This window comes from Furipterus horrens, unplaced genomic scaffold (genome assembly GCF_987537825.1).
Source record: "Furipterus horrens unplaced genomic scaffold, mFurHor1.1.pri manual_scaffold_1, whole genome shotgun sequence".
Lineage (NCBI taxonomy): Eukaryota > Metazoa > Chordata > Mammalia > Chiroptera > Furipteridae > Furipterus > Furipterus horrens.
In genome coordinates this window covers 186,711,062-186,720,796 of record NW_028327171.1, presented here as the reverse complement: position 1 = coordinate 186,720,796, position 9,735 = coordinate 186,711,062, and the positions used below count along the sequence as shown (strand labels likewise).

The following is a 9,735-nucleotide window of genomic DNA, read 5'->3' as shown; positions in this document are numbered from 1 at the left end:
GTCAGTATACATTCATGGGTAAATCCTTCTAATTTTGTTACATGTTATACACTATTTTAAAACTGAAATTTGCATCTGGTTGAAACTTTGAAATGTACACCTTGCATGTGTTTACTATCAGTAGTGTTTGTTTAGCCTTAAAATGTATTAGAAAAAGTGTTGGAGAAACAAGGAGCTGTGCTCTTGTCACACCATCTGTTGTCACTGCTCACTCTTCAGGCCAGTATGTGCAAGCCTTTCGCACCCACCCCCACGAACCTCTCTACAGCCTCTGTATAGGCCTGACCTTTATTCACATGGCATCTCAGAAATATGTGTTACGGAGACACGCTCTTGTTGTGCAGGTAATTAATTTGGATTTCTCATTACTTGATTGTATATTCTTTAAAAATGAATTTACTTAATGTTTGCTCCCCTGCTTCAAAAGGAATACCTGCTTGGTACACATGTTGGGAATCCCAACACCTGCCCTTCTGTTCAGCACTCATGGCCTCAGCACCTACAGGTACTCGTGACTCAGCCTTGTGCAGCCGTGTAGCAAAGGGTCCCCAGCCAGATCCTGTGGGGAGAGGATACAGGTGGACTCTGGGGGAAGTCCGGGCAGACCTCATAATCTGAAACCCCTAAGCCCTCCTGCCTTCTAGGTCCTAAAGATTAATATATTTTAAATTAGTCTTTAAGAATATAATATATATACAATACGTATGAATATTTGACTGTGTTACTGTTTTCTTTACGTTATCACCAACAGATTGTTCTTTTAAAGTTTTCTTGTTTCTTACATCAATTTGGAATTACCTTTTTGTTCTCTTTTTTACTCTTTTTGGACTTTGTCTTCTTTAATAAGAATATACGATCCAAAATCAGAGATCTTGTCTGTCTTGCTCACCACTGTATTTTCAATGCTTTTGTTTTTTATGACTGCACTTTTTATATGTATACATTTGATGCATGTATAGACATGTTTTTGAGTAGTTAGGGAAGGAAAGAAAATGTTGGCTGAGTTGGGTAGCAGGATTTAGAAAAAGATTTTTCTTTTTTAAAATAAAATGGTTTAAAAGAAAGCCTAAATTAAAAGGATGATAGTTGTTAAAACTGGGTATTGGGGTTCATTATAATGTTTTTACTTATACTTAAAAATTTCCATAATAATCTTAGTGGATATTTTTGCTGTATTATGTAACGTAGGATTATTTATAAATTAAACAAATATGCAGTGACCAGCCATTGTGCCAGGAACAGGGGGTAGAGTGACTGAGCACACAGGCAGAAGCTTATCAAGTTGGTAGGTAAAAACTGTTAGGAAATATTGATGAATTAACTCATTGTTAAATTATGTAGTTTTTAGGCCTGGTAGCATAAAAATTCATGTATAGCAGGCCCTTGACTAATGTTTCATTCAGTGTCCTTTCATTATAATGCTGATAAGATGCTGTAGGAACGGACTCATCAATTAGCCAATGGTAAAACTGGTTTCATTGTATAAAGTTTTGCTTCAAGTTGTTACCCATCAATGACATTGAGTACAAAACGCTTCCATAGTTTAATTGTAAGTTTTAAATGGTTGGAGAGAGGTGAAACGAAAGGCAATGGATAGATGGGATTCTGTTGTACTAATCTCTTATGTAGGTTAAACAGTTCGCATTGAAAAAAATACTTTTGAAGGAAGTCTTGTAAATAGCATGATTCTTAAATTGTTTTAATTTCTCATGAATATATTTTCATGCTATAGGACTGTAGCTTTTATTCGTCTTACTAAAAAAGCTAATTTTATATATTTTACTATCTTTCCTATCTTTATATACATTCTGTAAAAGTAAAATCTTTCATGTTTCTTTACTTTTACCTTTATTTAATATTATATAGAGAGTATGTACCTGGGGTCTTTAGTGATTGATGTGATAAAAAATGTTTGAAATGTAACATAGTTAATGTAAAAAAAAAAATTTCTCTTTTCCATTTCAATGTTTTTGTCATTTTTTGTTGTTTTTATATTTGATGATTCGTAGACTAAGAAATAATGTGGACACCCATATTACCTAGCTTTTTAATCACTAAGTATTTGAATAGTTTTCTGGTTGTCAAGACTATCCTCCTAAACTTGTTAAACATTTCTTAAAATACAGCAGGTAACGTTTGTTTTTTAATTGTATCAGAAGACCTTCAAGTTAATTTGGGTCGCAATGATTCATCTGGTACTGTATTACTGTTTCTTCTTTCTTAGATTTTTATCTTTGAATTTGTCACTTTAATATATGAAGATTTGATATTTCTCTGAAATTAATACTTTGTCTTCTGTTACTTAACAGTCCTGCTTTTCAGGGGAGTAGAGGTCATATTCACATCACAAATGGGTTCTTTCATTATACAGAAGTATGATTTTTTAAAATATGTTTTATTGATTATTCTGTTACAGTTGTCTCAATTTCTTTTCCCTCTGTTCCCCTCCACCCAGTCACCTCCCTCCTTCCAGTTGTGCCCCCACCTTAGTCCATACCCATTGGTTGTGCATATAGTTCTTTTCAACATCTTCCTTTCTACTCCACTCCCTCCTACTGTGCTTCTTAATTCCTGCCTCATCTTCCTCCCTTTCCCCTCTTCCTTCTCTCCGCTGACCTCCCCCCAATATGTTCCCCATACCTATAATTCTTTTCCCACTCTCGTTGCCTACTTAGTTTGCCTTTGTTTCAATTCCCAGCTTCTGTTGTTGGTTGTTGTGATACAGTTTTCATTTTAATGTTCATAGTTTTGATCCTCTTTCTCCTAAACAAGTCCCTTTAACATCTCATATAACAGTGGTTTGGATCTGATGAACTCCTTCAGTTTTACTTTGTCCTGGAAGTACTTTCTCTGCCCTTCTATTCTGAATGACAGCTTCGCTGGATAGAGTAATCATGGTTGCAGGTTTTTGCTTTTCATTACTTTGAATATTTCTTGCCAGTCCCTTCTTGCCTGCAGGGTCTCCTTTGAGAAATCAGCTGATAGTCTAATTGGGACCCCTTTGTATGTAATTCTCTTCTTCCCTCTTGCTGCTTTTAAGATTCTATCTTTAATTTTTGACATTTTGATTATAATGTGTCTTGGTGTGGTTCTCGCTGGGTCCAGTTTATCTGGAACTCTCTCTGCTTCCTGGACCTAAAAGTCTATTTCCTTCCCCAAGTTAGGGAAGTTCTGTTTCATTATTTTTTCACATAATTTTTCAATTTCTAGTTCTTCTTCACCTTCTGTCAACCCTATAATTCGGATGTTGGCCCGCTTATAGCTGTCCCAGAGGTTTCTGAGCTTCTGCTCATTTTCCTTACTTCTTGTTTCCTCTTTCTGCACTGGTTGACTGTTTGTTCCTTCCCTGTGTTCTGATTTGTTAATTTGGTCCCTGGTTTTCCTTCCCTCACCACTTGTTTCGTATGTGTTTTCGTTCATTTCATAAGGACTAGCCTTCATTCCTTCCCCGTCTTAAGTCCCACTGTTACTTCTGTAAGCTGCCTTATAACTATAACTCTGAACTGAGTCTCAGAAAGATTATCTATCTGTTCATCTGTTAATTTATGTATTTTCTTTCTGGTCAGCTGTGTGCTTGGGATCTCTGTCATTATTTCTGCCATCCTGACAGGTTGGTTTACCTTTCCTTCTTGGGTGGGGCTGTCACACCTCCTGTGCTGTAGGGGCTGGAGCCCTGTGCACTCGTCACAACCTGGTGACCCTTCTCACCACACTGTAGTGCTTTGTGTGGGGGCTGGGGACCAAGATGGATGCCGTTCTCTCTCCGCTGAGAGACCGGGAGCTTCCTCCTCCATCCCCACACCCTCTGGGCCTCACTCTCTGAGGCAATGGGGTCTGCCTTCCCCGGCGTTGGAATCACGAGCTGATGGGTCTGGACTGCGGCTGGGGGTGCTCCCCCTGGCGTTTCTCACCTCCCCTTAAAGACGGGTGTCTGCTTATCCCAGTCCCACTGCTTGTCGCTGCAGCTGCCGCCAGCAGCACAGCTTCATCTCTCCTCCCTGGCTTCGCCCCTCCTACCTGTCTGGATGAGCACCACTTGTTTATAACTTCATACATTGGACTTCCATGTAGCTTTATTTTCTGGAACTTCTGGTTATTTTTGATTATGCGGTAGCTGTATTCCTTCTTAGTTGTGGAGGGAGATGGGGCGTGTCAGTCTAGGCCTCCATCTTGGCTGGAAGTCTGATTTGTTTTTGAACATAACTGTTTTTGTCCTTAAAATGCATTCTAAAGAATTCATTAATTTATATTATTTATTTACTTATGAAGGGACGTTTGTGACCATTTATTTTACAGCAGATCACTCAGGGAATAATTGCATTTTAAATTCTATTCTCACAATTCAGTTGATTTCCTCTTAATTCTCAGTAATTATTTATTTAATTCATAGAACACCTGCTCTTCTGCAGGTTGTAACTTACGGTGGGTGATGGAAGGTGCAGCTGCATGAAGGGGGAAAGTGAACAGGGCAAAGCAAAACACGTGGGCCTGTGTGATGACAGCTCTGCTCCAAAACTGCCCGTTTCTCCTAAAACCTTTTGAGTCAGAAGCTTTCAGGGGGGAGAAAAACAAGTTTTTGGGGTTAAGAGGTTATCAAGGTCCTACACAGACAACAGTACGGTGACTGCAGGGAGAGGGGGTATAAGGGGGAACAAATGGTAATGAAAAAAATACAATAAGAAATTTTTTTTTTAATAAAAAAGAAAAGGTTATTAAGGTCCTGAGAAGTAACTTACAGAAGGTACCACTTACTGAAAAAGGTTAAGTTTACTTAAGTGTGTTTGCTCCTGAGGATAAGCTTTTTAAAGTACCATTTTAAGGACTCAGATTTTATGTTTTGCTCAAGCTTTTAGATATGTATTTCAAATCAAAAAGTTTAAAAGTTTACTGGCTTCTAATGCCACAAAAGCCAATTTGAGGCCCATCTATACCTACCTCCTGTGTTCTTATAGGCTATGGATCTTTGACAGCTAGTTGTAACATTTCTGTGAATATTTCTGTCCTAAGCTTAAAAAAGAATTCTTCATTTACACCTTCAGAAGAGCTCTGGACTACACTGTGCCATGACACCACAGTACCGACATGTTCTTTTCGGGTGGGGCTGTGCGTCTTAATATTTGTATTCCCACATCTGGCACATATAGTGGTTCATATCTGTGAAATTAGTGAAATATTAAAATATTTGTCTTTTTCTTTTTGGTAGGGCTTTTCCTTTCTTAATCGGTACCTCAGTCTACGTGGGCCTTGCCAGGAATCATTCTACAATTTGGGCCGTGGCCTTCACCAGCTGGGGCTGATTCATCTTGCAATTCATTATTATCAGAAGGCCCTGGAGCTCCCTCCCCTGGTGATAGAGGTATTGTATGATTTAGAAAACTGAGAAGTCACTTCACTTCACATGAGAAATAAGTGCAGTTAGCTCAGTGTTTTGGTCCAGACAGTGAAATATGTAATTATGTTCAACAATAAGTCAGTCTTTGGCATCTTGACTTTATTCCTTTTTTAAAAAAATATTTATTTATGTTTAGAGAGAAGGGAAGGAGGGGAGAAAGAGATGGAGAAGAACATTAATGTGCTAGAGATACATCAATCAGTTGCCTCTTGCACACCCCCAACTTGGGACGTGGCCCACAACCCAGGCATGTGCCCTGACTGGGCATCGAACTGGTGACCTTTGGGTTTGTTGGACAGTGCTCAGTACACTGAGCTACACCTGCCAGGGCCTGGCTTTATTCTTGATCAGCAGTCACGTGGACATATGACTTATGATTGTGACCATTTAAATTATCCTAATATAGCCCGTGTGGTTTACAGGTATGAGCTGGTAGACAGGAAGCCTGAATATTGAGTAATATAGTCCTTGTTCATTTTCAAGTTCAAGTGTAACTATCATTTCTTTCTAAAGATGAAAGACCAGTATTAATGTATTTATTTTATTTTTAAGATGATATAATACAGGGTAAACTGCTATGAATACTATGATAATCTGTGTTTAAAGTCTAATTTTTATTTTAATTTCTGAAGAAAAGCGTTTTTAATGTTAATTTTTTAAACTTACAATCATAATCCCCACATTCCTCTTATATAGTACAGGTATTTTTCCCTGCATCTGGTCATTTTGTTATAATTTATTTCTGTACTTGCAGCAGTTTTATGTTTTTTATGAAGTCATGTCTATTAATCTTTTCCTTTATAGTTTTTACTTTTGCTATTATACTTAGAAGGGCCTTATCTATCCAAGATTATATTATCATATTATTCAACTATTTTTTTCTTTAATGGTTTCATTGTTTTACTCTTAAATCCTTAACTCATGTGGAGTTTATTCTGCCATGGTTTGTGGGTGAGACTTTTTCTTCGACTTATTGGTTAGACATTAAAAAATATTTGATGATAGTCACTATAATGGTTAACTGAAACAGCAGTATCTGATAAAAATTTAAATCTAAGGTAGGTGTATAATTTTATAATTTTTTTTTTAGTATTATGAATTTTAATGGCTTTTTCAATACTTACAAAATTGTTTATTTACCATAAAATTGTCCTGGTTGTCAGTTTGAAATGTAACTCATTGGTGTATTTCTCCCCCTAGGGTATAGAAGTTGACCAGGTAGACTTACGAAGAGATATTGCCTACAACCTGTCTCTCATTTATCAGAGCAGCGGAAATATTAGAATGGCTCAAAAGCTCTTGTATACCTATTGTACTATATAAGGCACCTCAACCGAGACAGGAGTATTGGGGTAGCTGCCATGCGTGGATCAGTCTTTTCTGTCTCAAGGCTTACGTTTAACTTTAAAATGGAAATGATAATTTTAGAATTATCTGTGTATTTCATATTTAATATGTGATAATGATCTTTTGGTAGATACGCAAAAATTATCATTCCTGCAAGAATTTGTATATTGTTCTGTCATTTTCTTTTAGCATTTTTAGTGCAGTTGTCCCCAAAGCTGAAGTGGACAATAGTAACCTTTGAGTCAGCTTGTAGTTGAATACACTAATTTTTCACTCCTACCATGTTTTCATCTGTGCATTTAATACTGTATGTTAAGTACCTGCTATGTACCAGGCACTCTGATAGGTGCTTGGAATACAGTAGTAAGACAGATGTGACCTCCCAATATAATTCCTTAAATCCAGAACTTGAGCATATGTTTATTTGAAAGAAAAGTTTGTCACATTTCTACATACATCATCATTGTCAGTCATTCATTCCTGAGTGCCCTGTTGCAACTGCAAGGGTAGGTTTTCAAACACATAGAAACAAGGGCTGCTTTTTAAAGGAAAGACAAATTGGGACTATTTCTGATTCACTTAGCTCTAACAAAATTATTTAAAGTGGTTATGTGGTAGGAAGACAAATGCTTGAGTTAATTTTTTACTTTTCATCTGTATGTATCTTAGCTGCACAGAATGAGACCTGGGAGGCTGGGATTAATTCAGAACATTGTGCTCCGAGGCAAATTAAAAAATGCATTGTCAGTGTTTGACTATGGACTTCTGACAAAAAGAAAAAAAAGGAAAAGAAAAGCGGGGACCATGTTCAATACATGACCTGGTTTCCATTTCAAGATCAGTAGGAATATAGGAAGACTGGGAGTTGTATTGGGTTGGCCAAAAAGTCTGTTTAGTTCTTTCCATAAAATAAAAGACACATTTTTCATTTTCACCAATAACTTCGTTTATTTGGGTATTTTGAATATGTCGGCTATCTCCTGCTATTGGCTTCTAGTGGGTAGAGGCCCGGAGTGCTGCTAAGCATCTTCCAATGCATAAGACAGCCCCACAGCAAAGACTTATTTGGCCACAATGTCAGTAGTACTGAGACACTTGCCGAACCCCTTTTGACACGCTTGATCAGTCATAGCACCTTTTTTATACACTGCACGAATCTTGCATTTCAGTTTTGTTTTTACATTCTAAAAATGTTGCATCTTTTTTTCCATCTTCAATATTAAAATGACTGCACAGCCCTGGCTGGTGTGCCTCAGTGGATTGGGAACCAAAGGATTGCTAGTTCAGTTCCTCGTCAGGGCACATGCCTGGGTTGTGGGCCAGGTCCCCAGTAGGCAGCGTGTGAGAGGCACCACACTGATGTTTTTCTCCCTCTCTCCTTCCCTTCCCTGCTCTCTAAAACTAAATAAAATCTTTAAAAAGTAAAAAAAAATAAAGTAAAATACCTGTACAAAAATTCACCACTTGATTTTTTAAAAAAATGCATGCTGATATGACAGCTGTCACAATACAATCTAACAAAATTATTTCAAATAAAGACAACTAAGAGCAACTAGAGCCATTGTACAGAAAAAACTAAATGAACTTTTTGGCCAACCCAATATATATGGAATAAAGTATTGTTGATAAAGTAAAAGAAAATAGGTAAAAACCTTTTTCTTATCTCAAATATTGTATGTTCTTGGATCTAAGATAACAGTATGTGTTAGATATACTATTGGTTTAATAAAGCATTTTAGAGTTCCTTTTTAGGGAGAAATAAATGCTGTAAATGTGCTTATGGATTGTAAAACCTAGTCCAGTTGTGGGAGGGAAAAGTTATGAGGCTTAGGATCAAAAAAAGAAATAGAATGGTGACTTTTTAGGAATTCTTACCACTGTTTACACTGTGTACGTAACTTTGTAGTTGAGAAGCAGAATTTGTATGTAATAAGTAAATGTATTCTCCCTCTTTATGTATGTGTATATATATAATTTAAATAAATTTTATAATTAAAGTGAATTATTTCATATGCTTATATAATCATTATAATCTCCATCTTACATTGGAGATTAAACAGCATGTTCAAGATCACTAGCAAACCACTCCTTACATTTTCTGCTTTTCCTGAGGGCTAACTAAGCAGTTAACCCAATCTGTTAAGAAAGAAAAATAAAGCCTATACATTGAGAGAAGCAGGTCCTTTTTAAGGCTGTTTTTCATCTTTAGATTCTTCCTATATCGTCGGCAGCCGTCCGTCTCGAGAGACGATGGTGTAGCTTCTTAAGAGTCTTATCTGCACCGCCGAGAATGGCTGTGCAGTCCGACTCGGGAGTGACACGGTATCTGTCTCCTCCCGTGTTGAATCGACATCTTGCGATGACGCTGGAGTGTCCTCTCCAGTGAAGCTGAAGCTACAGAGCCTGGGCAGGGTGATATGGAGGGTCTGCTGTTGCCCATGCAGCAGAACCCCCCTCTCTTCGCAGCTGAAGGGTCCAAGGGAAAGACGGAGTCAGTACAGCTTGGCTTCAGGTGCGCCGCAGGAGTTGCCGGTGTTGACTACAACGTCAAACCGCCTTAGGGACTCCGGCTCCGGATTTTCTGTCGGGGTTTACTCCCTTAGCCTTTCCCCTGAAGAGGTATGCCGCAAGGCAGCGGAGGTTTTTTGGAGTCAGAGTTTTCCTTCTCTGATCTGTATATAGATATAGATAAAAAAAATATATATATATATATCTTCCTATAAGATATCCCCAATTCTATAATAAATTCCACTTCTAAGTGTTTGAGTTTTTCTGTTATATGCATACGCACACTCCCACAAAGAAAACCCTGTCCCATCTTTCTTTTCATTTAGCAACGATGCTTGTTAGCTCTTTTCACAAGAAGGAAGGGCGCAAGTGAATCCTTCATTTGATTCTCTAAGATAACTATCCTTCCAGTAGATTCCCTTTCACACATAGGCTAGCATGCCGGCTGGGTCCCCAGGAAGCAGGTGTTGAGCGCAAAAGGTGCGCTG

At 37.8% G+C, this 9,735-nt stretch overlaps 1 long non-coding RNA gene across 1 annotated transcript; it reads left to right on the top strand.

Annotated features, from left to right (window-relative positions):
- Window positions 1–224: 224 nt before the first annotated feature.
- LOC150022441 (uncharacterized) lies at window positions 225–7,932 on the top strand. The gene is made up of 3 exons (XR_016509602.1): window positions 225–344; window positions 5,204–5,356; window positions 6,593–7,932. It is a non-coding gene; the product is annotated as an uncharacterized LOC150022441 (long non-coding RNA).
- Window positions 7,933–9,735: the final 1,803 nt, after the last annotated feature.